Raw genomic sequence first — 25265 nt, forward strand, 5'->3', positions numbered from 1 at the left:
CCCTTCCAGCAAACTGGGTGCAGACTTCGATAGCTCACACCGACGACAGACACGGATTGCAGTTTGAGGCTGCCTGCTGACTTTCAGACCCCACCTAGCACACGAGGGCCGCTGCCAACCGGAGGTGGGGCTGATTTCAGTTAGGATTGCCAAGAACAGTGCATGAGGATGTTGCACAACAGCGATGAATAACAGTCACAAACCACAAGCTGTTTGCTTCTTGAGCAACAGGATCTTAGAAATGATGGCCGCTCCGACGAAGACAAAAAGAACTCAACAGAGCTTTGGAGAGGGGGGTGACGACTCCGGAGAGGACAACCATCTCAACAGAAGAGATGAGCGCAGAGTTTTTGAAGAAAGCCGCCTCGCTTTGTCAAAGGGACCAATGGCCACAAGTTCTTGAGATGTCACCAAATCAGAAAAGGTCTCAGTCACATCGGGCATTTTGAAAAAGCCCAGAACAGATTGCCAGGACGCTGAGCAAAGTTGAACGGAGCTCCTACCCAACTTATGATGGCGCAGGAAAGTCTGGTGAAGAACGTCTTCACAAATCTAGTCAGATAAGGGAGGCAGAGGAGATGTCACATCAAACTCCACATGGGATTATTCTTCCTTCAACAAAATGGAGCAAAACAACTGTTCCAAGAACATCAGAGACGTTCTCCGTACTGTAGATGAGAATCGGACGTCACTCATGGAAACTGATCCCTCCCAGCCCCAACCAAATCAAGTCACCTTAATCACCATTTGTATTTTCTGTGTGCCATGTTGGAGCCAGAAGTCTTCATTATCTATGCCATCCACTCTGGCCAATCAGGAGTGAGCTTGTTGGATCTGAATGTTGGACGTGGGGGCCAGCAGGCTCTGCCTACCTTTATTGAGGCACCTGATTGGTCAGTGGACAGAGGACTGTCAAGAACATGTTAAAAAAAAAAAGAATGGTTATTCTGACCAATAGAATGGCTGAGTAATAGCTGTCCAGTACTTCCTGTTTGGAAAGCCAGGGGGTAGCGGTCACTCTGTCCAGTTGTCGCAGCCTACCAAGGGTAACCCTGAGGAAGAAGAGGGCAGAGAGACTCACCAGTTTCTGCCCGTCAGGCGGATGGTGCACACGCCAGGACATGCAGACCAGTCGGAAAGATGTATACGTTCATGTAGGTTACATGTGGAGATGTGTGTGCATGTAATCCCATAATCCTTTATTTTTTTACATTTGTAGTTTTCTGTTACTTCTTAACTCTACACAAAAACTAATTTCTACTCAAACAGATGACAACATTTGGCATCATAGTTCGAGTCGACAAACGACTGTGACACGAATGTAAAGTCAAATAGAGGGGGGGTGCATCTGTTTGAAGAAAGGGCATGAAAAGTGCAGCAGATGGCGGTGCACGGATAACGTCTACCCTGCCCTCCGAGGCTGGTGCACAACACTCCTCTATGACACATGAGTCGACATGATGCGTGTGAATCATGTGGCAGAGCCGAGTCGGCGTCAGAGTCACAGAGCGCCTGTCGCAGGTAAACCGCTGCAGCTGGGAGGGACTGATGTGGTTAAAACGTCTTTCGCTTTCTCTATCTGTTTTCATCTTGAGCTGTAGCGTCACGATACCCCCCCTGCCCCCCCTGCCACTGCTGCCGTCGCATGCGCATCACGCATCCCCACATGCACGCGTACGGATCTAGAGGCGTTCCAGGGTGTCATTTTCGTGAGAGCCATCATCAGAGGCTGCTGCCTGGTTTCCATGGAAACAGCCCATTTTGAGGGGATGGCAAATCAGAGGCGGCACGTCTTAGAAATGCTGCAGGTTGCCATGGAGACTGGAGCGACAGCTTACATAAGTATTCACTGTGCGCCTCTGTTGCACCAAGGCACATTCCACCATATAATTAATGCTCAGAGTGTTTCCTCGCCGCTGTCGAAAATTACAACAATGTCATTTGGAGTGGCGGGGAACGGCAGCTCATCGCCCGCCCTGCCGCAGTCAAGGTCAGGCTAATTTCCCCGCCAATTAAGCCCAGCTTGTGCATGAAACAGCTGTCAGCTGCCATCTCCAAGGTGACACGTCAAATAATTGTTTTTTTGTTTTTTTACCTATACCAAAAACGGTTCAGCTTTCTAAAAGCTTCATGGGAGATGCTCCTACTGTGAAATGTAACTGGAGACTGGAGACCATAAACAGCCCAGACAGGAAACCGTTATGAGGTTTATGAGCTCTGAACCTTTCTGTTGATAAATAATGGATCATTGAAGAGGAACGCTGAAGGCAAACAGTGTCTGGACTGGAAGAAGAATGATGTTCGTCTTATCAGAGCTTTACATAGTGCTTGTTTTTGTTCCTGTGTTTTTGTGCCCTATGAACATTTATCTCCGGTCCTCAGGTCTTTACTGAAACAGAAATAACACAGCCTTCAAAATCTGATGTTTATGACACTTAAATACAATTTGCATCATCATTTAGAATGCCATGTACGGGTGAAATGGTTTATTCCAAATGCAGAAAACTTTAAAAAAAAGAAATTCCTCTTGACTGCATGGTACAAGCTGGGTAATTATGTGAGATGACTTTCATTTTCACTTCACCTTTTTTATGAAAACACGCTCTGCTCTGAAAATAACAAGCAGCAATCAACACTCAGGACTCTAAATTTCACCTTTAACCTACTTCCTGTGACTCAGATGTCAGCGTGCACAGAGAAGAACTACACACAACTCTTTTTTTTTCTGCACAGTCATGTGGTGGCAGGTATCATTAAATCTGCAGCAGACTCGCATTTTTGCTGACAGTTAAGGATTTCAGACAAGCTGCGCATGTCGGCTTTGCAGGGAACTGTTGTGCAATCTGGCTGTAACTGAAACCATGTGTGCCGCTTCTCCACGTGGTGCTTTCACGACTGCTGGAAGACAGGATGGTCTGGAGCTGGGTGGGGGTTTGGAACCGCAACATGACAAACGGATTGATAACGCCGTCGCAGCAGCCGGTGACACTTTAGGAGGAGGAGGAGGCTGCTGGCCTCTTGTTTGTTTGAGGCTTAAACTTTGATAGCCGGGCTTCCTCTTTGTGCTCGCCCAGAAGTTAATTACAGAACACATGACCCTTTGACAAGTAGCTAAAGTTGACGGATATGGAAGTAGCTTTTGGTTCCTGGCTCAGACGTTTCCCGAACAATGCAAGGTTCAGATCAAAGCTGGAAGCTGGTGATCAGAACAACTTATGCAACAAAAGTACCAGCGACAGATGGAGGGAGAGGAATGCCGTGTGACTATGGCAACCCGGAGTGTGACAGGGACACACTAAGTGAGAAGAATTGGGCGTGACACTCCTCCGGGGCACCTTGTGCAAAGCGTGACAGTGGTATGAAGGAGTCAACATGCCAAGACCACTCCCACTCCAGCCTCCACGCCACTCCAACCGGAGTGCAGATCACTGCGGCCCTGCTGGGCTTCAGGATGCATGAGGTCCACAGCATCGCAGTGTGTGGAACGCTGTCAACAAATAAATGAACAAAAATAAACACATTTTAGATCCCCTTCCCCTTGTTCGTGTTTTACATGTAGCTGTGAACAAGGAGCTCTCATTTCCATTTCCATTCACAAACCAGTCTCAAATAGGCCACACCCACTGGTTTGGGGTGTGGAGTACTTTTGATTGCTATGGGCAACAAAATGGTTTGTACCATTCAAACCAAAAAGCCCTGCGAGCAGCTTTCACATCATACGGGAGCAAATATGTTTGAGTTTAAAAACCAGTCAAGCTGACACCCCAGACCCGCTTCCAGTCATGATCAGAGTTGGAGAGCGGTGCAGGAAGGCTGAATAATTAATGCTTTGTCTTTTGGGTTTGATCGTTTCCCCAAAGCAAAGAAGAAGCTTCTTGCTTTCATCGCCCGCAGCCAAACATTTAGTTTGCAACGCTCCCCTTTTAGAACTTTTCTCGCATTTTTAAACCGTCATCGGAGATTTAATGGAGGAAAGTCGAACTCGTGCTGGTGATAGGACTCTGGATGAACATCTCCAGCGATGGAAACTGGAGAGAGAAGCAACACAAAAAAGCAGCTCAGTGGTCTCAGCGACAGTGAACGGGTCAGGAATCCCACCGTTTGGAGGTGGAGGAGGTTGAAGAGGGATGTCAGCGCGCTCATCCAGACCCTCTGACAGACGTCCAGCAGCGGCTCTGAGATGAAAAGACTCGTTTGATTCCATGCATCCAAGAACTTTTTAGGATTTGTAGCGTCCTGGGGTCTGTCACTCGTCTCCATCCTGCAGATTATCCACTTCCAGGGTGAAATAAAGTGATTTCACTGCAGCGAGAAAACAAGTCAACACCCATAAAGTTCAGAACGCTTCGTTCCTACATCAATTTCTAAATGTAAACATGTTTTTAAGATAATCCCTTAATTTAACTTCTAAACATTTAGTTTTTTACCTGTTTGCTAAACCTGAGCTACACTGTAAATCTGATTATTGCACATTTTGCATAAAATTTACTTTCTGAGACTAAATCTCTTTAAAACTTTAAAATAAGAGCCTAGTTGGAGACCAAAAACATTTCCACAATGTCAAGTCAAATAAATAAAATTTAAGGCTGTTAACGTAAACATTTTTAACTATTCATGCTTTTTGCCACGATAAATTAATCAGTTCATAACTTTAATAAAATAAGGTGTGGTGTTCTGTATGAAAAACTCAGAAAATATCGAGCGATAGGCGTAACGGACTGTAATATTTAACATAATATTGTTTTAGCAAATATCCTGCAAACATTATGGAGATTTTAGTGAAGTAAAAGTTTTCATAGATACTAAATAATTAAGTCATCTTACTGTGACGAAAAAAATAAGCTAAAAATCACACAAAGACAAGTCAAAAGCGTTTTTATTACTGAGGCTTGTTTTGTCATTTGAGTTCATTTTTATTGCTTGGAAAGTCACATTTATGTAAACTATTAAAGTAATAAACATTATTTTATTTTTATCTAATTTACCTACATTTTCTAAAATCCTAAAAGATTTTTGAAAGTACCTCATTTTGATAATCCAAATGCTAAACAAGTTTTCAGTTCATGTTTTTTGAGCATTTCTGCACATTTTGAAGGAATGTTTACTACAATGTACTGTAAAATTTGCTGCTAACAGAAAATATTTTTTTTAAGTCAACAAAAGATTTCATTGTGTTATTTATCCTAAAGCTGAAGAGTTTCAACGCGTGTGCTTTAACATTTATGTTCATGTTTTCTGCTTTCTCCGTACCATAAACATCATTTCCTTGACAAAAGCGAGACAAAACAAGATCTTCAGAAAACAGCTCCATCCGCTTTCAGCTCTTATCTTGTTTCCAAAAACTGACAACAGTCCAGAGAATTGGTTTCAGAAATCGCCTCCATCTCTGCCGCCATTGCGCCACAGTCACACCAATCACAGTTCGCCTTTTCCTCAGGACTGATGCTGTAGTTAGCCTTCATCGCCTTATCTGCAAACAGCACCACACCTCACTGTCTTCAGCCAGCATCATCTCCCTCTTTACGTGAGGCACAGCACCTGCTGCCCGTCACAGATAGGCCGAGTCCTGCCAGGATGTCCACTTTAAAGGCAACATGCCAGAGATGGACAGTATTTTATGCTTGGGGAGATTCACTTTGACCATAAATAAAAGCTCCAGGATGTCTGTTTTTTTCTTGAAAATAACCTGCAGAACAGTCCTGAATAATCCTTTAAGTCCTCAAACAGTTGGATGTTTGCTTTTCCACTAACACTTTAAATCGTCACACTGACACTGTCCGTCTGACAAGCGCATCCCAGCGTTTATCTGTTTTCCATGCCACAGAAAAACACGAGCCCAGCATCAATTTGTCAGCCTGTCTGGGTGGGTCTTAAAGCGCTGTCATTATCACAGCAGGCGCAAATCCTCCCCCCAGATTGCTTGAGATTGCTCCGCTTACCTAAGGCCACCCAGAGCCAGAAACGTATGACAGACGTTCAAACAGGTCCAGGCCGCTGCCTCCCAGCATCCCTCAGGCTCCGGACCGCCTGTGGTTTGCTGCCAAGGTCAACAAGGTGCTTTTAGGTCAATCAGATCTCGGTCACGCAGCACTTTGGTGCAGATCTGCTCCGATTACACGGGTCTGTAAACACAAAACGCATGGGGACAGACAATGATTATTCTGTCCTGCACTCGTCCTGGACTGAAGGACCAGGTTGTTTTTGCTTTTCTTCCTTTCTTTCTGTGACTTTGAGCAAAAACATGACCCCCGCCACACACGTAAAATGTGCACACACATAGTACCCTGTGAAAATGCATTTTAGGCATAGTGAACACCCCCCCTCCCAAAAAAACAACAAATAAATGAATAAATAAATAAATGATGACATCACAGCGGGATAAACCATCAAGAAAATGAACGGGGCAAAATCTCTTATTGGGCCCACAAAATATTTCAAAATCCACTAACAAAACCAAAACAGGTGTCGGGGACACGTTTTGAAATTATTATGGGATGGCCACAGAAGCTACTGCTTGGTGGCCATATTGTAGCAACGTGTAAAATTTGGGGATTTTCACATTTTTGCACAAAATGGAAAAAAGAAAACTTTTGTTTAAGCGATCTTCACAAGATTTATCACACACGCCAACAGGTTAAGTAAACAGAGTTTTGTTGACCTTTGACCTCAGGAGGAGGTCATCTTTAAAAAGAAAAATCCCCTTCAGTACCTTCTACAGGAATTTTGATCTATTGCCTCCTAACTCCCCGAGCATCTTTGGGAACCTACCTGGTAAAAATTGTTGGAGTTAGAAGTTGTAGATTTTTAATGACATCCCCCTGTTTCTTGCACATTTCTTTAACCAAAATATTGTTAAAATTTAATGTATGAAGAGGTGGCTCAAGCTTTACAAAATGATATGACATGGGATGTAAACATGCCAGGAATGTGGATGTGGTTAACAAAAAATCTCTGTTGTCAAGGAAATCACAACATTTATTTCTGCCAATTCTTCTAAAAATTACATCCACCTGTTCCTCAGGTGACCAAAAAAAAATTTGGTTACTATGGAGATAAAGCCAACAAAAAAGCCACTATTAAAAAAAAAAAGGTTGTTTTTTTTTCTTTCCTGAATCTGTCACGAGGAGCTCTGACCAGGATGGCAGGGGCAGAAGGTGAGGGGCGTGTGGCCGCCGCTCAACCATGGAGGGCGGGTCAAAAGTGGGCAGGAATGGTGGGGGCGGGTGGCGCCAACGGGCCATACAACGGCGCTCACGGGTTGAGTTTTTGTTGATTTAGGATATGCTGCTTTAAGGTGCTGAGCAGAACGGAGTGACTCCAAAGTAAACACAGGAGCAGCTCTGCATAAATACAGCCTGATTGAAAAGAGCAAAACTGTATTTATTTGAGTAACTTCCTCAATTACACAAGCAGATTTGGTGGAGTCAGCTTGGCCTCACATGATGACTGGTCATCTGTTGGAGATGACGCCGTCTATTCAAAACAAAACTGAGTCATCCTGCAGAGGCTCCAAGTCATTCTGCGTGAATTTGTTTTTGTAAAAACAGGTTGTTGTTCTTTAATCCGCGTAAATGAAAAAGGCTGCAGATGAATCACAAACAAAAGGTGATCCGAAAGCTGCTAGAAATGTGGGAATTTGGTAGCAGTTAAATGTCAAATCAGAGTTTCTGAAGAGTGTTTTGGCTCCGTTTCTGAGTCATCCTCAGCTTCAGACACGACGGTTCAGCGCCAGGGTAGGGGGCGAGGCCGCCTTTTTTTATCTCAATGAAACAGCATGTGAGAGTGGAGTGGAAAATAATAACGTGTCAGGCCCTTTAGCTGAAATATTTCTGGTGTTGATGAATAATTGAGCTGCAGTCATGCGATGAGCCCCTTTTCCTGAGTTAAAATTAGACCCTTCTCTGTGTGCACATGCTCTCTTTGAACTACTGCTGTCATGGAGCATCACTCAGCTTCTGCCTTCTAGTACGTCTGCCTCCGTAGATACGAAAAGAGGAGGAGGAGGAGGCTGAAACCCCTCTCAAAACTCTTTCCAAAAAAATATATATGTATGGAATTTTCAGCATCCAGACCTCGTTGTGTCAGAAATTGAGGTTCACAACATGTGAACAAAAAAAAAAAGCCATATATACCTCGGTATGTTGATTTGGTGGGCTAATTTAAGAACGAGAGCACTTTTTCATAGCAGTTACACAGTTCCTCCTCTCCTCTGTCTACCTGTCATAAGATCCCTGAGGCTTTCCTGTCTTTGGCCGGCCTCCGAATACCCACAGCCCATCTCAATCTGTCACTGCTGTCCAGAAACGACACCAAAGAGCCGGAAAGTAGGACACCAAGAGCGCTCAGCTCTCACACACACATGCAGGATGTGAACGGTGAGAGAAAAACTATAAAAAAAGTGGGAAAAGATCCTTTTGACAGAGGTCTAAGAGTCCGTCGCCACAATATCTGCTGTAAGCAGAGACACTGGGACTCCTCACGTCGCATGTTTCTGCAGAATGCTGGTGCTTCAGAAATCAAAGCACATCTCTGAATAATGATGCCTTCAGTTAAACCTGATTCCCCTTCATCCTCCTGATCTTTTAACCAACCCCCGCTCCCCTCCTTTGTGGCTCTCTGCTGTTTCTTATGCGCTGATTCAACATTATTTTGTCATGTTCAGGCTGTCTGTGCTGCTGAGGCCCGCGGCAGCAGCAGCAGCAAAACAAAAGCTTTCCACCTGTCCTGCATTGGAGCGCTGCAGCCGGGATCACAGGAAGCTTAAAGTGGGGGGCTGTTTTTATGTCTAAAAGCGATGCGTGTGTGGAAAGCTGGGATATTTATGCTTCAATAAAGCAGACTCTGTTTTCTGTGTGAGGTGATTCCACAAAAGCTGATAATTGGATTTCATTAAAAGCAACAACACAGCGGTGAACCCTTTGCATCTCAATAGGGGGAAATCTGTTGCTATAATTTACGGTAAAAAAAAGCAAACAGCAGTTTAACAGAAAGTCAGAGATAAAAAAACAAAAAAAACTCTGCATCTCACTGGATTTTTGTGTCTAAACTGCAGGTGAAGCTTCATAACTGCACTAAAACTATTTCAGCCCTGCAAAACATTTGTAAAATTATTTGTCTGCAAGTGGATGCATCAGAATCGGGCAGAACAGGAAGCTTGTGGCCCCGCCCAGAGTATTTTCTCAAACAGCATTTTTTGGTCTGCTCCTCCTCTGAATAAAGAAATCCTCCGAAATGCAATTTTGAGCTTAAGTTTCTTCATATATGTCCTTCATGATCAGTAAAATGCCACAAGAAGATGTTACAAACAGCAAAAACACAATTTTCTTCAGAGTGGGTCTCGTAAAAAATAAGTATCCAACAAAGATATGCAACTTTATGAACTTATGAACAGGATATTTATTCAGAAGAATCAGAACAGCACATCTCAATTTTTCAACTATTTTACAATTTAAAACTCAACTTGGGACATTTTAAACAAAAATCTGCTAAAATAACAATGCCAACAGCAAAAAAAAAAATTTAGCAACCTTGTAGTATCTTAGATGACCCCCCCCCCCTTTAAATTAACGTGTTCTCCCTACCCTGACAAAGGTGGATAAAGGTGGAAAGATTTCATGTAATCCATGGACACCAGTGAAGATCACAAATCATTGAAGAAAAAAGGTTCAGAGCACTGTCTTGTGGGTCTAGATGACCCCACTCCCAATGTTAAAGTGCCTAGGATAGAACAAGGGTTACACATTGCGCTTCTTGTTGTTTGCGTCTTTGCGAATACTGTCTTCGTTTGCACCATCATAAATGAAACGACAGCCTCTAGAGCACACCATTAATGCACCTTCTGAACTATTCCTTATGTTATTTAATTACCCAATTTAAATAACTCTGAGCCTCCTTGAGAAAATGGTGATTTGTTTACAATGTGCAAGGCATGATGGGACTTTAGTGCGAGTGGCTGTGGGAAATTTCCTCTGCTAGATATCTAAATGTTGATGTGCAACAGACGTCTATGAATCAGATGCACATATATAGCTGTAAATCTCTAAACAGCCAGGATGCAGATAGAGATGTGTTCAAGTCCAGTGGGAAATTGAGCTGCAGTCCTAATAATTGACTTTGTGCATCAGCAGCTGAGCTTGTATTTGTATTTAAAAAAAAATGTTTTAAAAATTGAGTTTTTATGCAATGCAACCCGTCTATGGTCATATGATAAAAGACCGTTGCTATGGAAACTGGCTGCTCTCTACCTGCTCATTCCAGAGCACGACAGGTTGAATTTCCTGGTGACCAAAGGAGCAAAAGGTTCTCAAATCTGGGCCAACATTGTCATCTTTGGGTTTCCCACACACTGAAACCTCACTCAAGTCACCTATTCTGAACATGCAGGGATCAGAAACTTACCAATCGTCTCCTTACGTAATTTAACCTCTGCCACTTTACCAATGCATGCTGACTCAGCGCTGCATTCCTTCTGTAAACACCTCATGAAACACAGTCGTTATGTAATCAGGCGAACCACAGATGTTTTACTGCATGTGACGGATTTAAAATCGGGCTTTCATCAGGTTAAATGATGGCGGGAATCTGCTTAGTTACACATTTCTTTTGTTTACATCCACCAAGCAGGTCAAACTCATTTTTCCATCAGATAACATTGTTGTCTACTTTGGTACGTGACATTCCAGAGCCGTCTTATCTTTCCGCTGACTCAGCTGTGGAGATGTGGAGATGTACCCAGCGCGGGATTGGAGGGCGACAGTAAGACGACAATCAGCTGTTTTTCTGACACAACCTGTTTCCAGAGCTCCATGTTTACAGAGTTAAATAAATGAATGAGTGTGTGTTTTATTATGGCCCGCAGCACTCATAGAGTGCAAGGACCATATTGTAACTGGTTTTGTGTTGTAGTCATCTAACTTTGCACTGGTTGGCTCTGATTGAAAAACAGAACTCTGGACGATTCAGGAGTAGGAATATTTCTCTTCAGCTCATGTTAGACGTCTCTGGTTCACGAGTGGCTTGAACAGAACATTTGTGGTCCATATCTAGAGCTATGGTTCTTTATCTTCTGAAGGCTGTAGATGGTCCTGCTGCATCTTTTCCAGTCAAACGTTTTCCTTCCTCTCAATGTTCTGTTGAAAGCAGATCTCTGTGAACCACCAGCTTGTTTAGCGTTGGCCCGTCATCCTTAAGATGACCATCTTCTGAAAATCCGCCAATCAGCAGTCTTCCTCGTGATAACGACTGAAATTCAACCCAGACTTTCCGGCGTTGAATTTTTTACAATAATCACATTTTTCAAGACACTTAATTTGGGGTTTTATATCATCTATGGACAACAATCATCAAAATTAGAAAGAAAAAAAGGTACAAAATATTTAATTCTATGTGTAGTGACTGCATTTGTTTTCAAGTTTTACTTTTCAACAAATATATTGAACTTTTTTATGATATTCTAGATCTCTGAGATGCAACGGTGCAGAAAATGTTTGGAAAAACCCATCACTACTCATGAGAAAACGATTAAATTCACTAAACTTTTCTCATTTCTGCCTAAAATAGCTAAACCTTCAAGTTAAAACGCTGCTTTTTCACACCATTTATGCCATGCTAAATCCGTCCTTTACCGGCTCAAACTACAACTGTGATCCAAATGTGAGCTGACTAGCATGGTAACAAGGTCAACTAAAATAAAGAAAAGCGTTTTTCTTCCTTGTTGAAATCACGTTAACAAGCTCTGCAGAGGGAGGTAAAGATACAAATTTTCCTCTTCCTTCATTATGACGAGCTTAGCGCACTAATCCTGCTTTGATCACACGGCATTTGAATTTTAAATCTCAGGTAAAGACTGAGTGCAGCTTAGTGAGGAGATAACGGTACGCGACAGACAAATTAACGTCCTCTGCTGTCATTGACATCCAGCAGCGCAGTTTTGTTGTTTGGATAAATGCTGCACACGACTACAATTAATCACAGTGTTTGAGGTGATCTGGAGCTTTGCTGGGTCATGTATTGATGGGGGCTGCTTTGACCCGTTTAGCCCGCCTGGTCTTTAGGGAGTCGAGCATCAGGAGCAGCCTAAGGCAAAGGCCTGACACATCTATCAGCAGTATTACATCACTTCCACAGTCAATGGTGCAGTTGGTGTTCATGGGTAAAGCCTGCAGTGGTTACAGGACCGACTGTCAAAATGTTGTTGGGTTTTTGCACCAATTATCAGTTTGCTTCTGTTCTCCTCAGACAATAATGTCCTGATTGCATCACAGAGCTACTGTGACTGTAATCTACTTCTCTGCTGTTATAGAAACAACCATGTCTGTTTGTAAGAATGAAGCCAGATCAGTGGTTTAACCCTTGTGCTATCTTATGGGGTCCAGATGACCTGATCCTTGCATTGACATGTTCTCCCTCCCTACCATGACAAAGGTGGATAAAGGTGGAAAGATTTCATGTAATCCATGGACACCAGTGAAGATCACAAATCATTGAAGAAAAAAGGTTCAGAGCACTGACTAGTGGGTCTAGATGACCCAACTCCCAATGTTAAAGTAACTAGGATAGCACAAGGGTTACATGTATCCATAAATTCTACCCATCCAGATTATACCGGCAAAGATTCAAAAGAGACATTGATGTAACCCGCTCTTTTTTCCCCCCAGAACATCCTGAAGATGCTGTACATTAATTTTGGCCATGTCCTTCTTCAAATAAACTCTGGTCTAAAGTTTGTATTTTCATTTCCGCTCACATAAACTCAGACTTCCGTTTGTGCTTAGAACATGTGCTGTTTGGCCTCACCCATGGTCCATCCCATAAAAAAGAACAATTAAATATAATTAATCTAATTTTATTTTTATGCAAATGGCACATTCATATATCCAAATTTTCAAAACATACCCCTCATTTCTCAATCTTCAAAGGTCAAACAACACATGAACACAATAAAGCATTCGGACAACAAGAAAGCGAGTAAAACACTTGATCTGTGCGTCCGTTTTAATGTCTTAAAACAATGTAATAATAAAATGTAATAATAACCCCCCAGTTTGTTCTTTTCCTATTACTGTATTGTATTTCACTGTTTTGTATTGGATCGTTGTGTTCAATAAAGTTTGTTTGAAAAAAAAAAGTACATAGTCTACACACAATTAAGACGTACGTAAATCTTAAGCAATTGTGGGTGATTTTTGCAAGATGCGTATGCAAATTTGTGGCTTTCCATGACCGTTCCACATGTTTCTTCGTTTTTTCCGGAATCTGTTTTTTTTGGGAGTTTTTCCTTACCGCGAAGGGGGGTCTAAGGGCAGGGATGCCAGTATAGCATAGTCAGTTTGTTAGTTCATTTTAGTATTTTCCTATTGAACTCTTAGTATTCGTGATCCTTTTAAGTTCATGTTTTACTTCGAAGCCCATCGAGACGACTGTTGTTGTGATTTTGGGCTATACAAATAAAATTGAATTGAATTGAATGTTCAATGGACTTTTCACGCACGTACCACCACCGTATAACTTTTCTGTATTGTATACGGCGGACATATCATTTTTCATTATTCACGACGAATCGCTAATGAATTGCATACAAACAGCGCAATAAACATGCAGGGTTCATGTTCTGCAAAGATTCATGTGTTCTTTGTGTGGTTTATTACGTTTACATTTATACGTCTGTGGTTTTAACGTGGTTCATTTGTGATACATCTGTGGAAATTTCATGTAAAGACCACAACTTTAATCACTTTTTCTACATATATAAATGTACGACCAATTTTCATCCCTGCAATATGCATTAAATGTCCCAAATGAGAAAACCCTCAACGACACTTTACAGCAAATACAGGAACTGCATTCAAAATACAGGCCCATTTTTTTGTTTTCAAAGACTTGTCCTGAGAGTAAAAAGGAACAGATTAGACTGAGCTTTGTACGAAATGGTAACAGACTCCCTCTGTGGTCTGCTGGGGGCGGGGAGGCTGTCAGCGGACCTTCGGCGTTCAGCACGGATCACATGAGCTGCAAAGCCAACAAAGACATCTGATGGCTCTTTGTCCTCTCACAGTCATGCAGGACGGATCTCCAGAACCGAGCTGGAGTCGGGTCCCAGCCGAACAAGTCCTAATAGTGACAGAAAACGACGTTCTGCATGATCCCGGCAATAAACTGACCTCGTCATTTAGAGATATCACAAAAACGTTAGGAAATTCATGTGCAAAAAATGTTTAAATGGTTTATTTTTGTCATTTTATCATCTGTGTACTTGTAGTTTCTCACACTTATCCCTTTCTGTGTTTTAATCTTCACTATACTAGAAGTTTACCAGAAAAAACAAGGAATTGCAGGGATTTTCTTAAATTAGGTCAAATAAACGAGCTTTCACTTTGGTCTTTTTGGTCGACACAAGATGAATTTACATTCTAGCATTTATTTGGGTGAAGATACTGGATTTCCCTCATGACCAGTCTTATTGCATAATATTATCTACTATTATGTTAGAGAATTTGTTGTCAAGATCTGGTATATCTACTCAAATACGTTAAATTTGTCTAATACCTTTATTTCAGTCAGACAACTCTTGCAGTAAGAAATATTTATTTGACATTTTTCCCACATTCTTTAAGTTGGCATTCACATATTTTCGTTTGGCATAAGGCTCCGTTCAATTCCATAAAACTTCCATAAAATTTCCATAAAACTTTCGGGTAACAAAACCCCCCTTTACGGAGCCCACAGGTGGAAGCCGGGGAGGAGGGTGGGGCGAAGAATGAGCGCTGAAGGTAAGAAAGAATGAACAACTGCGCACCTGGCTTAAATAGGACGCTGAGCAGGTGAGTTAATTAACTGAACCGCCCTAGGGTATTTACCTGAAAAACACTGCAGCGAGTATCTGCCCGAAATACGATAAATCGTCATTTCATGCATCAATAGAAGCCTTTATTTTGGCTGAAACAATTTCAGAGAAGTTCTTAAGTTTTGTTGTAGATGTACAAATAGCAGCATTGAGATTTTGTTCTTTAAACTAAAACTTTTTTCAGACCAAACTTCAAAACATTCTGTAGAACTTAATTTTTTTTATTTGTATGTTTTTTTTTACTCTTTCGTTAGTCAATATTTGGGTTTCTACTCTGACATTTTTTAGCCGTTCTTCTAGCTTCTGTTCCCCGCTAAAGTCAAAGTTAACTTTGGCGGACTGAAACCCTGAGGACCAGAGAAGACAATCCTCCTGAAACTTAAAGTGTGGGTGACATGGCCTATTTTAATAAGCCAAAATATAGTAAATAGTTTCTATTTCATGTTGCGATTGTTTTTAATATTTTTCGAAAAAGAATAAATAGCGAAAAACGCAATATAAACAACGAGGACGGCCGCCGGCTTCACGCATTCCGCCGAATTCGCGCCGCCCTGTTTGTGACGTAACGAAAGGAAGACAAGGCAGACAACATGGCTAGCACCGATAGCGAAGCACAGAGTGATGCTACCGTCTCTATTAGCGATTTATCATCAGATGAACAGAAAGATGAAGAGGAAAGTTGCGGAGATTATCATGATGATGAGTCACTTTTGCAACCGTATCGATTCGAACCCTTTTGCGAAAGTGAGGAGGATATAGCAGAAAGTAGTAGGTCTAGTGATCATGCCGATCATGACGATAGCCAGCATGAAGATTCGGCTAGACTCCAGTAAGTCTAAAAAATGTATAAAATTAAATTACTCCACTTACCCTAAAATATACTCAAAATGTCCCCTTTTGGCCTAATCTAAACAAAGGTAAACACTGGTTTTCAACCCAATTTACAAAATAAATGTCACAAAATAAAAGTTTCCCAGATGGTACTACTCTTTAGTTAACAAAGTCACTGTATACCATTAACAACTGTGGAACATTAACAGTTTTACCCGTTTGAACCCGTTTGAAACCTTTTCTCGTGCGCGCGCGCGCGCTCACACACACACAGTTCAGTTTACTCACGGTACCGGCACCTCAAAAGCAAAAGAAAAAAAACGTTGCAGGCCTGTTGCTTCTCTTGCAAAACATTGAGTGCGTTGAAATACTCCAGTTGGATCCAAGGACAACAGAAAACACGACTACTTCGCCTCAATGTGATCCATCGTGATGCACACTAGCTTAGCAGCCTCCGCTCCCGACTCCAGCGCCGTCCTCTCCGACCCAGAAAACGGCTCGCTCGCTTCCAGCTCACCCGCCTTTCCTCGACTCAGAAGCCAAGATCCTCCTCCCAACTCTCCGTTCAAAATTCTTCGTTTGTGTCCCGGTTTTTGTCCCTTCGAAAACGCAGACTTCTCTCCTGCAGATCTGGAGGGAAAAATCCTTCGCCGTCCACCTTCTTGAACTTTCCCCTTTTCAGCAGCGTTTCTTGTTTGGGAATTTTATACACAGATACACTTTCAGTAGATGTATTGCTACATCCAGCTGCCACACAACGACTTGGCATGTTGATGATTAACAGATTTAAACACGAGAGAAACGAAGACTACCGGTTTTGTTTACATGCTGTCCGAAGCGGAACTGCGAAAATCAACGCCTTTCATGACGTCACAGGTCATATCGGGTTCACTTCCAGCCTGCGCTCTAGCGGCAGATCCAAATCTCTGATTCCTTCGAAAGATGTCTATTATTCATATGCTTCGGATTTTTTTCGACGCGAACTATTGGTATCAATAGAATCAGCGTTTAAAGGGCTTTTTTATTTGACAAAGTTGTTCAAAGCATGGCATCCACACTTTAAGGTGCCGCTGTAGGTACCATAACCGTTCGGCCTGGAACTTCCGTTCGGGGTCCTTTCGACTGAAGGTAACGTCACACTACGGACATACTACGTAGCGTTGAGATCTGCATTTCACGTTCCCTTTTGTAGCCTAAAGTTATTTCCCTCATAAATTGTGTCTGACAATATGTTTCATAATTTTTATAAAGAGATTTATCAACAATCCACTTGTTATTCCAGTATAAGTTCAGCCGTGGCTGAAAATGTTGTCAGCACGGCTAAATGTTGTTCTTCTGGAAACGTTCTGCCAATAATAAAGCACTGGGCGCATGGATTAAAAAAACTATAAGCGAACATGCATTTAATAATAATCATGACAATAATAAAGGCACATTTGTTTGCAACAGACTTCATAATATCTTCTTCTATGGGAGTATCGTAATTTGTCCAGACCAATCACGATCTGACACGTCTTCGGACCAACGGACAGCCAATCACATGATGTGACGTCAGCATCAGTCCCAGGACCCCGAACGGAAGTTCCAGGCCGAACGGTTATGGTACCTACAGCGGGTCATGTGCAAGAGAACACTGGTGTGGTTCGGCAACAGTCGGATTGCTATTTATTTATTTATGTTTGCACAAGGGTTACGGAGCCAATACTTTCACCTTACTAACAACCAGAGTGTAGCGTAAAGAGGCCGTACAACAGCATCACTCGTACGTCATATGTGCCTGTGACTTCCCTTATTCACTACATGACACACTCACCGCACGCACGATAATGGTACGTTCCATTTTCATGACTTCCCTTGAGGCAGCAGCTTAAAGGGAACTTCAAGACACACCCCCTTAAGATGCAGCCACTGCTCTACGACCCTCCACGGACACGGACAACCAAAAAGTACCTGCGTGGGTCGACCCCCATACGGGGAGGAAGTCATGGTAAGGTTCAGGAAGAAGAATCGGGGGACTAACCGTTTGCCTGTTTCTGCCAACTCCTCCAAACAAACAAACTGTGAGCTACTATCATGGAAGTGTTTATCTCATTAATACTCACATTATTATTGACTGCATATATTATTTCTGGATGAATCAGCAAAAGTTTTGACAAATCCTCTGGTGATGATGCGACAGCCTTTAACGATCTCCTCGTTATTCTTCTGGTGATATTATTACAACAAGATGCAAATTGCAATGTTTGACCAAGCATAAAACCTGAAAGAAAATGATTTATGCAACAGTCGGAGAGTATCTCTCTTAATTAACAGTGTGTCATATTGTGCACAAACGAGTCTCCTTTGATTAAGTGCAGAACCAAAGGATTCTGGGAATCCCTGGCAGGTTTTAGTAAACGGAAACTAAATAAATGAAGTCGTTTTTATAGGTGTGAGGGTGAGAGTTATTAAGTAAATGGCATCTTTCCACGCCAAACGAGACCCGATATCACAGCAGAGTGTGATCCGAATGGAAATGTGAGCGTTATACGTCCGTGCAAAGATCCACATCACCAGCCGTAAAGGAGGGTAAATGGTGGCGCGGCCGGCCTCATTACTGTGTGTTGCTGCTGACGTGCAGCACCGCCTCTGCCAGAGTCGCAGTGATGCACGTGGAGCGAGTGCAAGTTCAAACACGTCGCCGTAAATTCAGCTTAAAGCAGAACATGTGAACAGCTCGGCCTTCGGTTCCTCGGAAAAGTGTCGACAAATGCTCGGAGGTGAAGATGAGAAACATTTTAAGGATGAGTTTGATTTACAGGAGCGAGTGTGTGAGTCGGCTTTGTTCAAAACCTGCAGCTTGATGAGGAAAACAAGAAAACAACTCATTCATCAACACAACTGTACGAATTTACCTATTTTTTTATCAAAAAGGAACAACAGAATGTACAATATTTACAGTTTTAACTGCAGGTTTGAAGTAAACTGTCATCTCAAGCATTTTTATTTGACAGTATTATAAACATTGGAGTTTACTCATTACAACAATATTAACCTTGAACTGATTGCAACCCTTTTCAGCCGTTCTATATGACTCAAATACTTTATTTATACCAACAAGGTTAGGCGGTTAAGCTTTATTTATGTATTTTAGACACAATTATCATTTATGATTGAGTACTTGCTGAAATATATCATAATATTTAGTTTAATCATTTCCTTTTGAGGAATAATAAAATATCTTCTCGCTTGAATATTATTAAAAACTCACCGAGCTGAATATCTTCTCTGTTGACTGTTTAACCCAGATAGTAGTTTGGAGCCTTTTTGAACTTCTCCTTTTCTACTTTTCAATTTACTTTATTCATTTCTAATTAAAAAAAATGCTGGATATTTATATTTTTAGCAAGTTTTTTTGTTTTGTTTTTACAAATATTGTTCATTATATGACAGCAAGGTTCTTCAGTTTCCCTGAAACTGTCCGAAATTTTTAATTTTGAGCACCAAATGCAGTCTTTTTTATGTGTAAAATCCATATAATTGAGATTTTATAACAAAACTCAAATGTGTAGAGATAGAAATAGAAACAAAACAATTTAAATACATAAACGAACAGCTTGGCTAAACTATTAAAATTCATTTTACATTTTGAAAAAATGTGTTTTTAGCTTAAACTTTTTAAAAACCTATACGTTAACTTTTGAATGGAAAAAGGGGGGGGGGGGGGGTCGGCATCATTCCTGTGCCATTGTAAACAGCTGATATGAATTGCAAACTCACTGGAGAATTCAGATTACTGGGGGTTAAAGGATTCCCACAACGCCATGTGGCAATGAGGGCTTGCTTTGCATTCTGGGATGTGCTCTGCTAAAATCCCCCTCTGGGTTCACAGCCTACCCACACCCTCCTCCAACAATCCTTCCACCCAAAAAAAAAAAAAAAAAAAATTGCCTTGGCCCCGAGGGGACAGCACAGCCCAAAATAACAGGACGCATCAGCACTTTCATCTGCATCCCCGAGCAAGCTCAGACACTGCAGCAGCAGCTGTTAGGCCGCTCGCAAGCGCAGATACGGCGCTGAAAAACACAGAGGAGCTATTGCTGGCTCCCCAAACCCCCCCCCCTCAGTGATACCAGCACAGACAGACATGGATAAGAGAGCCAACTAGGTGTGGCTGACAGACAGAGTCGTCCTCTAACCGTCCTTCATCCACAAAGAGAAAGACAAACAAAAAAACCTCTGCGATCATAAAACAGCTGTGGATGGATAGACAGACACTCAGAGGAAACAATCGCGTCACGAGGCAGAAGATTTGATCAAAGAACGCTGCTATCTGTTCCACCGCACAGAGATAAATGTCTTTACACTTAATGGAAAGAGAGCGGTGATATCTGCAAAGAGACAGAGAAGCAGCTTTGATCAAGGTCACAGCTCGAGAGGAGCCGATAGGCCGCAGTGACACAGAAAAGCAGGAACCGTGTCACAAGTCGGGACTTTGCAACGGAGCCTGAGTCACCCTGAGGACCAAATCATAAAAATCACATTTAAATGTGTCACTGAGTAGTTCAATATGTAATGAATCTGTTTTGTGTGTTTGTTTTTTGTATCAGAGGGAAAAAAAGAAGACAAAAAACTTTTGAGCAATCCGACCTGTTGCCGTTCTTGTGGTTCTACTTCACATCAGGAACCTCATTTTCTGCACTGATGCTCTGAACGTTTTAGATAGGAAATGGGGAGAGCGTGGCGATGAGCTTTTCTATGGACCGTGTTGCTATGCGCACTCCCCCTGTTTCCCTGGCAACGGGCGTATTGACATGCTGCAGAGCTGTTGCTGCTGCTTCTGCTGCTGGAGGCTGGCAGGCGGCCAGGAAGCACCCCGCCTGCATGCGGCCTTGCATTCTGCCGCGCACCTTTCAGCTCCTCGCAATTCCCATCTCATTCTGGTATTTTTTTTCTTTCTTTTTTTCCCTCAAACATCAATATGAAGACGAATGATTCGGATGGATGGTCTGGTGAAGGAACTAAGCCTGGAGGAGGGGGGCCTAAAGCCTGTGCCATGCAGTGCTTGCATGTTCCGATGAATAGAAGGAGGCTGGTGTAATTTTACTAGAACATAGTAGTGACTTGGGGTGTTGGGCCCTGTGTCAACAGATGGATAAACCCAGGAAAAGAATGCGCGCCAAGCGTATCAGGGGCATGCTGGGGCATGAAAATGTCAGGTGTCAGCAGCGAGCCACGCAGTTGCTTCTATTTATACAGTCCAGCATGTGCTGAATGTACACATAAGGCCTTGTGGACGAGCATGACGGGGGCGTTCGGGGGTTTATTGCCTGGCAGAGGAGGAGGAGGAGGAGGAGAGCGGGACATGTAAGCAGCTGATTCACCTCTTTATCAGACAGCCGGAGCCGTGGCCCTGTGTGCTCACAGGGGTTGGGCGGGGTAATGTCAACACCGGAGAGGGTTGAAAGGATAAGGGTTAGCATTATCTCATCTGCTCTCACACACCATTCGCTGGTAGATCCAAGGCAAGCGATGACTGGTCGTGGCGGCGCATGTCGCCTCAGATCTTCCAATCTTTTCCTACAACATGAGCCGAGAGAAATCTGTCGGCTTCTGCTCCCAAATTAGTGACCGGTTGGTGACCGAGTCACCCCATCAAAGCTTATCAGCTGGCATTTTGGAACATGGCCTTTTCTAAAGTCCGGGTCGAGCGCGTCCTTGTCCAGACAAAGCCTCTCTAAACCCAGGATTTCGGTTCCACATTGTGCCCCCTTCATTGTTGATTTTTCCACCATGTGCAAGGCTAGGGAAATTGTACCGTTAGGCCCGCTGTTCAAGGCTAGGCCACTCTTGTCATTCATGCCATGCAAGGTGGTTAAGTAGGGCAGGGTGCCGAATTTTCCAGAAGCAGCTGCGTGCTTGTGAAGCTGAAAGAGCGCCAGCCCAAAAGGTTTTCTATCTCTCTGCTTTCTTTCTCAACCAAGCCCCCCCCCCTCCTCCCCCGCCGACGCCGCCGCCTCCCTTCCTTTCTGTCGGCATGCTTGGCTCGGTGCCCGAGCTCAGTCAAACCAGAAATATCCGCTCCCTCCCTTCCCTCAGACACGTCCCCCTGGCTCAGCGGAGAAGCTTCCATCACGCCGGATGACATTGGATCATTTTTCTCGTCCTGCACATTCCAGCCAAAGAGGAGGACAAGGGGAGGGGAGCAGCTGCTGCTCTTGCTCTGTGATTATATCATTACAGAGCAGCAGACATGTATACAGTATATCAAGCACAGCCTGTCATTAGCATACTTTATGTTCTGATGGCTAAATACAACTGTGCTCTGCCTGGGTCCCGGTTTGAGAAAGTACCGCAGATTTGCAATCCTGCAGCGTTCCAAGTTCCCTTTTCTCAGCCTTGAGCTATAAAATCCTTCTTTTCCCTTATTTACTGTCCCATTATTCCTGCAGACACCTGTCGAGACATGCAGGTTATCAGATCCTCTGCAGCCTCAGTCTAAATAAACCGTGCAGTTGTGTAACATGTTGGAGTCACCGGCTCCACGAATAGCACACACCTGTCAAACACAGTCCTGCTTGTTCTCCCTGTGGAGGCTGACCTCCCCGCCTCCTGAACCCCAACGCTCCAACGTCAACAGCTCAGAGGCGTAGGAAGCGGAGACGGAGCCTTTCAAAATGGCAGCCTGAACAAAGGCGGTGAAAGCTTTCCTCTGCCTCTGCGGAGATGGTGCAGTGGAAGCCTTGATTGACAGGAACATTAGCTCTCAGAGGAAACGGCTCCCACCCAGTTATGCAACACAGAGAAGAAACTACAGTGAGTTTGTGGATGTGTGCTTTGTGTGTGGGCGCAAATGTGACGTAAAGATGAAAAAACAAAGGTGTCAGGATATCTGAGTGTTGTTTTTTTAAATACTGACAACTGCATTCCTTCAGCGAGATGAAAGATGCTGCATATTGCAGCGCCAATCCTGCAGGAATCCTGGATTAACACACAACAAAAAGGTACTTTTTGTGTTGCCTTGGACAACAGCTAAAGTTTAACGGCGCAGTTGAATAATTACAAATGTGTCCCTCGAGTAGAGAAAGCAGGAGAAAGGGGCAGCATCCCATAATACATCATCACAGACCTGCTGACACACGCCAGAGTACTCTGTCATTCATCAGCCCGCGAGCTCGTCCTCTCTTCAGGATGCTGAGACGCTTCTGCCGTCACCGCCGCCGCTGTGTCTGAGCGGGAGGCGCTGGTCTTTCTGCATCGTCATGCTCGCCGTCGCTCTGCAGCCGTGAAGGCAGATGGTCCTCTTCCGACGCGGCGTCTTCTGCAATCCAGACTCTCAGCTGATCAGACAAACCTGTCAGGGATGCAGAAACCAGCCTGCTACAGACAGTTCACAAAACCATAAACCGTATTTGTAAACTGGAGCGAGTGAGACATTAACCGAAGATCCAAACAAAGGAAGTCAATTCGGTCGCCATTTTTCCACAATATGGAAGCTGCCATGTTGGAGCCGGACAACGTCAGAAAGCAGTGATTGGTCAGAATCGGTCTGAGTCAATGTTTCTACGGCAACCACTCTTACCAATCAGGAGTTGTTGGAGGGTCCACACCACTTAAAGGCAGGCTCGAGAGAATCTGTCAATCAAATGTCCACCCACTTTTATTAAGGCACTTTGAATGACTTGCATTACAGAATAAAATATTATGAAGAAAAACTCAACATAAGCAAGAGCACATTTGCTCCTTTGACACCGGAGCTTCAGCTCCAGCATTGACTTTCATTCGACGACCGCAACTCTTCAACCGTTTACGCAATTAACCCTTGTGCTATCTTAGATGACCCCCCCCTAAATTGACGTGTTCTCCCTACCATGACAAAGGTGGATAAAGGTGGAGAGATTTCATGTAATCCATGGACACCAGTGAAGATCACAAACCATTGAAGAAAAAAGGTTCAGCGCACTGTCTAGTGGGTCTAGATGACCCAACTCCCAATGTTAAAGTGCCTAGGATAGCACAAGGGTTGCACCGTTACGCAACACTTTACGTCTATAATGTGTTGCATTTCGGAGCATAGCTGTGTCAGAATCAGCTGATTGATCGCGTTAACGGTCAAAGTTTTACAATATACAAAAGAGCGTGTGTGGCCGGCGACATTAAAGGGTTAAAAAAGGTATCGGAGTATGAATGGGTATTTATGACTGAGAAACAGCTATTTATTTCTGAGATTTTGGCTTTTTGTAGCCAGCAGGTTCTTCCCACTTGTGGTCCCACTCAGTCCAGTCCTGATATACAATGTTTGCATAATAACGTGAAGATGGCCAGGCTGTTTTATTCTTTTATTTTTAGGATCTCTGTGTTGATGAAGCAGTTTGGAGCCGTGCGGCATGCTGGGAATCAAAGCTGCTCTTCCTGCTGCCATGTTTACTTATAGCCCGGCTCATACTGACACCTACATCTAACTTAAACATGTCGGAGGCGGACAGCAAGAATCTCAGCACGGCGGCTGGTATGCAGAGGCCCAAAATAAACGTCTGGAGGGAAGATTTCATCCAGAGATACGGCTGACAAAGACTAATTATGTCAATTAAAAGCCTTGGTTGGCCACAATTTAGATTCTACTATTATAAGTAGCACTTTCTAAATAGCAGGAGATGCCGTCCTGACTCATCTGCTGCCTTTTTCATTTGGCAAAGTCGCAGCACGCCATCTTATCAGCTGATCCGGAGCCAAAGCCAGGAGTAGTGTCTCAGCAGAAAAGCAGGATTGTGCTGGACTCGGCTAGAACACCGGAGCGGTCTCGATGGCTCTTGGACCCGTCCCGAGCTTTGTCCTCATCTAAGCATGTTCCCTCCTTCATTTTTCATCCTCTCTCCTTTCATCTTTTCTGCTCGACGCCTCCTCGCCCTCCTCTGCATTCTGCTCCATCTCTTCCTCCACCGCTCCCCTCTCTGCTCCACTTATAAGATTTGGCAGCACTCCAAGATCTGAGAAAAACATTGGAGGCGCAGCTTGGTTCTGATGTCTGGAAAGAGATGGGGGGGTGTGTGTGAGAGTCCTCATTTCCATTTCACAGACTTAATTCACACCAGAAAGCAGGAATACGTGAAGATGGAGAAGTAACCGCCCGTCAGAGGAGGCAGGACTGGATCAGAAGTGGGAGAAACAGTAAGAATGGGCTCTCCAAACACCATGGCGGTGTCTAAAACGGCAAACCTCACAAAAATAATCCCCCAAAAATCCAGATTGTGTTCCAGATACTGTTTGTTTTCCACACTAACATGTTTCATACCACTCCAAGTAAAAACACGTTTGACACTCGGAACTGTAAGCATCTGAAGTTTTGCGGGCCTTTCCTGGTAAACAGACCAGATCCATGCCCCCCCCCTCCAATCTGTTGACCAAGCCAAGAATGAAGGGACATTTTACACATCCTCCGGATTCAGCCTCGCTGCTCCTAATTGCCGGTTGGAGCTCCAGTTTCTCCCTGGATGCCAAGAAGAGAAACCGTCATTACAAGTCTCTCAGGAGCTGGAGCCCAGCACCAAAGGGAAACTTTGATTGATGAAAAGAAAAGCAGGCAGATCTGAGCATGCCCTCAATACAACGTTTG

General features: G+C 43.4%; 2 long non-coding RNA genes across 3 annotated transcripts; one reads left to right on the plus strand and one right to left on the minus strand.

Annotated features, from left to right (window-relative positions):
• Positions 1-1373: 1373 nt before the first annotated feature.
• LOC110016551 lies at positions 1374-23161 on the minus strand. Of its 2 annotated transcripts, XR_002291881.2 has the most exons (4): positions 22782-23161; positions 5940-6122; positions 4099-4302; positions 1374-3487 (listed from the first exon to the last, which is right to left on the minus strand). It is a non-coding gene; the product is annotated as an uncharacterized LOC110016551 (long non-coding RNA). The 2 variants fall into 2 exon arrangements; XR_002291880.2 differs by having other exon boundaries at positions 1374-4302; positions 22782-23160.
• On the plus strand, positions 21698-23406 carry LOC105355834. Its single transcript, XR_910163.2, has 3 exons — positions 21698-22468; positions 22588-22656; positions 22735-23406. It is a non-coding gene; the product is annotated as an uncharacterized LOC105355834 (long non-coding RNA).
• Positions 23407-25265: the final 1859 nt, after the last annotated feature.

Source organism: Oryzias latipes, chromosome 15 (assembly GCF_002234675.1).
Source record: "Oryzias latipes chromosome 15, ASM223467v1".
Lineage (NCBI taxonomy): Eukaryota > Metazoa > Chordata > Actinopteri > Beloniformes > Adrianichthyidae > Oryzias > Oryzias latipes.